Genomic DNA, 6162 nt, shown 5'->3' with positions numbered 1-6162 from the left:
CTATGAAAACAGACTAGGGAGGGCCATTACATTACAGAAGACAGAATGGCTGAGCCAAAAACTGGTTGATCAGACTCGTGAATATCTAGTCTATAGTGCTTGACAAAAGGTATTGACGGACGACCATGAAGCAGTCCTGCATATTTGTTCCAAGGGTACAGATCTTTTTTCAGCCCATGTGGATGATATTGCCCTCATTGAATGTGCTTTGATTGCATCAGGTACTTGTAACCCAGCTTCTTGATAGCATATGGAGATTACTTTCCTTATCCATATGGACAGAGAAGCTTTGGATGACTTGCATCCTTTGTTTTTCCCTGCAAAGGATTAAAACAAGTGGTTAGATTTCCTGAAGGAGTTTGTCCATTCAATATACATGCTCCAAGCCCTTCCCACATCTAAGGGATGAAGCTCCTTCTCTCCCGTGTTGGCAGGAATAATGGATTGTAACAATGTAAATGTGGAAGAGACTTTCACCCACCAGGCTTCAAACTTCTTTACCTTCAGGTAGGTTCTGTAGGCAGTTGTGGCTCTGGACTGCAGAAGAGTGGTCACCACTTTGACAGCATATCAATTTCCATCTTGTTGATGGCAGTCAAGCTTCGAACAGGCCTACCCTCTTAAGTTATTAACTGAGGGTATACAGAAGCCTCCAGATTATTCCTATGGAATTAGCATCAGGAGAGAACGCCATGCTTCTAGATAATAAAAGGTCATCATGAAACCAGAGACTTGCTACTTGCAAGATTTTTAGACTCTGCCCCCACCTGGCAGAGATGCTGGGAGTAATCTCTGCTACTGTGAGTCAGTAGCTGGGGAGACTGGGAGACTTCCCAGAAGATTCTTAGGCAGGGGGCTCAACATTGTGAACCATGCCCTCTTGGGTCAATAGGGGCAAATGAGGCTGACCAAGGGCCAATCTTGTCTCAGATTCTGCAAGACTCTGGGCTTTATAGGAGTGAGAAAAAAGGGTTCCCAATTTGAACCTTCAACAGAAATAGCTCTATCCTCCATGCGATTTACCAGAAGGCTTCTGGTCCAGAGACCGTTCTTCCGACAGGGTTACATCGCAGCATTGATTGCCAGCAGACAAAATGCCCCTGCCTCCAGTAGTAATGCTACTGATTTAGTGCCCCTATAAAGATCGATATGCGCCATCCTAGATGCGGTTTTGATCTTATACTGATAGCTTTCCATAGATTGATGTGCTGGAGTGGACTAGTATTCCCTTCATATGTTGGATGCCAGCAACATCTTTAATGGGGATTAAGGCTCCTTTGCTCGTTGCTCCTGCATACAAGCTCCCCACTGTGTGCTTGATACATCAATGGTTTTCTCTACCCACTTCATTGGGAGACTGTTGCAATTGAGCAGGAAAAGCTATCCTTGTCTCTGGGTGTAATTTCCAGAGCAGACCTAAGACCCAAGGGTATCAGATGAAGTGACAGCAACTGGGGAGTACTGAGAACCCCGACTTGTGTCAACTTCTGTAATCTCTCTGGAGGAAGAGAGAATGTCACAGACTGGGGATCTATTCTCTTCTCTAGGAATTGGCCCATGCCAGAAACGAGGTTCAATTTTCTCAAACAGTCAAAAGTACAATAGACATCAGCTTGGTGACTGTAGATGGAGCCAAGATGATTCCAAACAGAAGGGCTGTAAATGGAAAAGAATTCCAATTGCCTTGTACAAAAGGTCTTGATGCAAAGGAATATGCAGCTTTTGTCTGTAGACAGGTACATGCGGGTATACATGGCCAGATAACATCCCTCTAGGAGGGAACTACAGAGCATAAATCCTCCATACAACCGCCTTCTCAGAGGAGGCTGTATACAGGTACATGCAGGTATACCTGGTCACATAACATCCCTCTCTAGGAGGGACCCACAGATCATAGATCCCACATACAGCACCTTCCTCAGAGGAGGCTGTATACAGGTACATGCAGGTATACACGGTCAGATAACATCCCTCTAGGAGGGACCCACAGATCATAGATCCCACATACAGCACCTTCCTCAGATTGTGAAATTCAATATGGTAGTCTTTCCTCTCATAGAACACTGGTACAGACCTCTCTCATTATGGAAATAAATAGTCAGAAAAGACGTAGTCACAAGTTCTTGTTCCCATCCCCAAGGCCTCCAAGACGTCTGGTCCTTCTTGTGCAGGATTCTTTCCTTTACCTTCCGTACTAGAATTCCTACGGAATGGGGAACAAAAGTAGAAGTTCCTTCTCCTCTTATTAGAGTGGGGCAGATAATGGACCTGATCATAAGAAAAAAGGGACTTTTATGAGAATGTCCAATACAGATCCAACTATATTTATATTGGAGTGAACATCTGCCCCCTTACAACGAAGGACCTGTCTCCAAACTGCGGGGATCGGGCAGCCAATTATACTGCTCAACTGTAGTAAGAGACATTTATTTATTTTATTTTATTTTTTTATTTTTTTTAAATTACTAATTTTTTTTTTTTAACAAGGTCTTTGTTCATCTGAAGGAGCCATGACCTCTGACTCCATCCAGTTCAGCCTGTAGATTATCATTCAGATGTAAAATATTAAGCAGTGATTGTCTCTTCTGAGAACAAGTTGCAATCCACAAATAAATTCTCTGCCACCTGAAAGTGGAATCTTGCAGGATCTGTACGCCAAGAAAGCTTTTTCCTCTCCAGAAGTTCTGTCACCAGAATCCTGCTACATCCAAGGATGGAAATTGTGCTAGACTGACCGGCCGACTAACAGACTAGTGCACAGTGCCTGGAATCAGACACACAGGTGCACTGAATATGCAACCAGCAATCCTAAGGCGGTGTTCACACTTAGCAGCTTCATAGCTTTACTGCATCCTTCAGTACACAGAAGCTCCATAGGGTCACTGCATCATCTGATATCAGTATTACAGAGAGTAACTAGACAGCAGGTGTACACCGTATTACAGAGTAATTATACTGCAGGTATACACAGTACACATCCAGCATCTCTAAGGATGTAGCTTCATAGGTCACTGCATTATCTGATAACAGTACTAAAGTAATCAGATAGGATTGTAGATGTGTACATCTGTGTACTAAGGCCATGTTCACACACAGTAGCTTTACTGCATTCTTAAATAGCAGCACTGGAACAGCGCAAAAAGCTCCATAGAATCACTGCATCATCTGATGGCGGTATTAGGCAAAATAATCAGATAGCAGGTGTATCCAGTACACATCCAGCAGCTCTAAGCATCTGCTTACACATATCTCTATATGGTTACTGTATCATCTGATAGCAGTATTATCATGTGATAGCAGTATTAGTGGAAGTAATGAGACAGCAGGTGTTACACAGTACACATCCAGCAGCTCTAAGGGTACAAACACACACAGCAGATACGCAGCAGACCCGATACCGTGCTCAGTCACCTAGATCCAATCCGCTGCGCACCGCAGCAGCAAACACGCAGCACACAAGCCGTGCGCGTCCGTACACCAAGGCTGTATTCACACACAGTAGTCTTGTATGTCTACTGCATCATCTGATAGCAGTATTAGGGTAAAAACACACACACCGCATACGCAGCGTATCCACTGCCGCGATACGCAGCAAACACGCAGCAGACCAGATCCAAACAACCGAACACTGCATCAAATCCGCTGCACATACGTCCTGTGTGTCTGCACCCCCAGTGGAAGTAATGAGACAGCAGGTGTTACAAAGTACACAACTTCAGACTCCAAGGCTGTGTTCACACACACAGTAGCTTCATAGGGCACTGCATCATCTGATAGCAGTATAGTGAAAGAAATAAGACAGAAAGTGTACACAATACACTACAATTCTAAGGCAGTGTTCACACATAGTGGCTTCGTAACTTCACTGCATTCTTAAATAGCAGCACACAGAAGGTCCACATAATAACCATCATCTGATAGCAGTATTAGTGAAGGTAATTAAACAGCAGGTGTACATAGTACAGGACTAAATTCTAAGACAGTGTTCACACACAGAAGCTTCACTGCATTCTTAAAATGTCAGCACACAGAAGCTCCACATGATCACTGTATCATCTGATAGCAATACTGGAAAAGTAATCAGAGAGCAGGTATACACAGTACACAAATACAATTCTAAGGCTGTGTTCACACACACAGTTTCATAGCTTCACTGCATCATCTGGTAGCAGTACTATAGAAAGTAATCAGGCTGCAGGTGTTCACAATGCACAAATAGCAGCTCTAGGGTTGTGTGCACACACAAACACACACACAGTTTTATAGCTTCACCACATCATCCGATGGCAGTACTATAGAAAGAAATGAGGCAACAGGTGTACACAATTAGCAGCTCTAGGGCTGTGTTCACATACAGTTTCAGAGCTTCACTGCATCATCTGATAGCAGTACTATAGAAAGTAATCAGGCAACAGGTGTACACAATTAGCAGCTCTAGGGCTGTGTTCACACACACACACACTGTTTCATAGCTTCATTGTAGCAGTACTGGAGAAAATAATGAGACAGCAGGTGTACTAAATACACAACTAGCAGCTCTAAAGCGGTGTTCATGTACACACATTATAGTTACATAGGTCACTCATATAGTGAAGCAGTCTAACAGGACTTGCACAACAAATGTTAAAAAAGTGAAAGATATTGAAACGAAACATTTGAGGCGTAAAAGCCTCATACAACCTACATATATACACATATATATATACATATATACACACATATATATATATATATATATATATATATATATATATATATATACATATACATACATATACACATCCAATTATCCTCCTGACACACAGGCCAGGCTTCCAGCTCAAAAAGAAAACGCAACCTATCTTACCTTGCTGAAGTATAAAGAAACATCAGCAGCCGCCCAGGTGAGGACACAGATCTGGCAGCACCATGATACTTACTGCAGCAGCCGCCCAGGTGAGGACACAGATCTGGCAGCACCATGATACTTACTGCAGCAGCTTCATGGCTTCCCTCACACAGCGGCTCCATCTCCTCTCTGATACAGCAGAGAAGGAAAAAACAACATTTTTTTTATAAACTCCCCCTCTCCACACGACCATGTGGAAAGGAAGATTCAGTGGAAAGGAAAGCCAGACACAAACATAGGCCTGAGCCTGCTTCCCTCTCCTACCACCTGTCCCACAGGAGGACAGAAAAAAACACAAGGAGGAGGGGTCTGTATGGCCTTCTTATAGGGCTCCTAATCAATCTTCTTTTATTAGTACCATCTGTCCTACCATTGCAGGAAGATAGGATCTTCCCCATTTGTGCTGCTGCTGAGGACGTAAGGGAAAAGTTATGTGTAAAAAGAAGAAGCCAAAAGTGTCAGGGAGGCATTGCAATCATTCAAGTCCTCAATGAATCTTCTTCGGTCCGTCGTCGGTCCTTTCGGACATATATCCTGGTGGGTGTCTTCCTTGTGGGTGTCATTGAGGGTGGTTGAATGATACAAGCTCCGCCTTCCTAGCACACTATATGAGTGGGTCATCTTGGTATTTATAACCCCACAGGAGCTTGTGACTATTCATTGGGGAGAGACCCGGGGCCATTTCCCCTTGTACAAGTCCATTGAAAAAGACTGGCCAAAAAATCATGGCCACACTCTTTCCCGGTCTTAATAGTCACTTCCTGAGCATAAACTCTCACCCAAGGAGGCGCATTAACAGCATTTCTGCCACCACCAGCTGCCTCCTCATTTGCATACGGCCCTCTGGCTGGCTCCTCATTTGCATACGGCACTCTGGCTGAAGCCTCAGCCTGTGCTTGTCTGTGGCAGTTGACAACTGTTGCTTAGGGACGCTCAGGTCCTGGGTTCTAATCCCGCATGGGCAAGAAGTGTGGATGCTCTCCCTGTGTGGGTGTGCGCGGGGCGGGCCTGCTTTTCCTGCCACAATCCAAACATACAGCCAGCAGGGGGATTGGGAATTTACACATTCAACCCTAGAAGGGGACAGGGAGCTGCAGTCAGTATATACAGTGAGTACACAGGTGGCTGCTGTCAGTATATACTGTGCGTACACTGGGAGCTGGTGTCGGTATATACAGTGAGTACACAGGTGGCTGCTGTCAGTATATTCTGTGCGTACACTGGGAGATGGTGTCGGTATATACAGTGAGTACACAGGAAGCTACTGTTGGTAT

The 6162-nt window shown here is 44.4% G+C and overlaps 1 long non-coding RNA gene across 1 annotated transcript; it reads left to right on the top strand.

Moving 5' to 3' along the window:
- Positions 1-366: 366 nt before the first annotated feature.
- Positions 367-2631, top strand: LOC138796976 (uncharacterized). The gene is made up of 2 exons (XR_011363866.1): positions 367-507; positions 2488-2631. It is a non-coding gene; the product is annotated as an uncharacterized lncRNA (long non-coding RNA).
- Positions 2632-6162: the final 3531 nt, after the last annotated feature.

The sequence above is a fragment of the Dendropsophus ebraccatus genome, chromosome 7 (genome assembly GCF_027789765.1).
Source record: "Dendropsophus ebraccatus isolate aDenEbr1 chromosome 7, aDenEbr1.pat, whole genome shotgun sequence".
NCBI lineage: Eukaryota > Metazoa > Chordata > Amphibia > Anura > Hylidae > Dendropsophus > Dendropsophus ebraccatus.
This window is presented reverse-complemented; position numbering and strand designations above follow the sequence as displayed.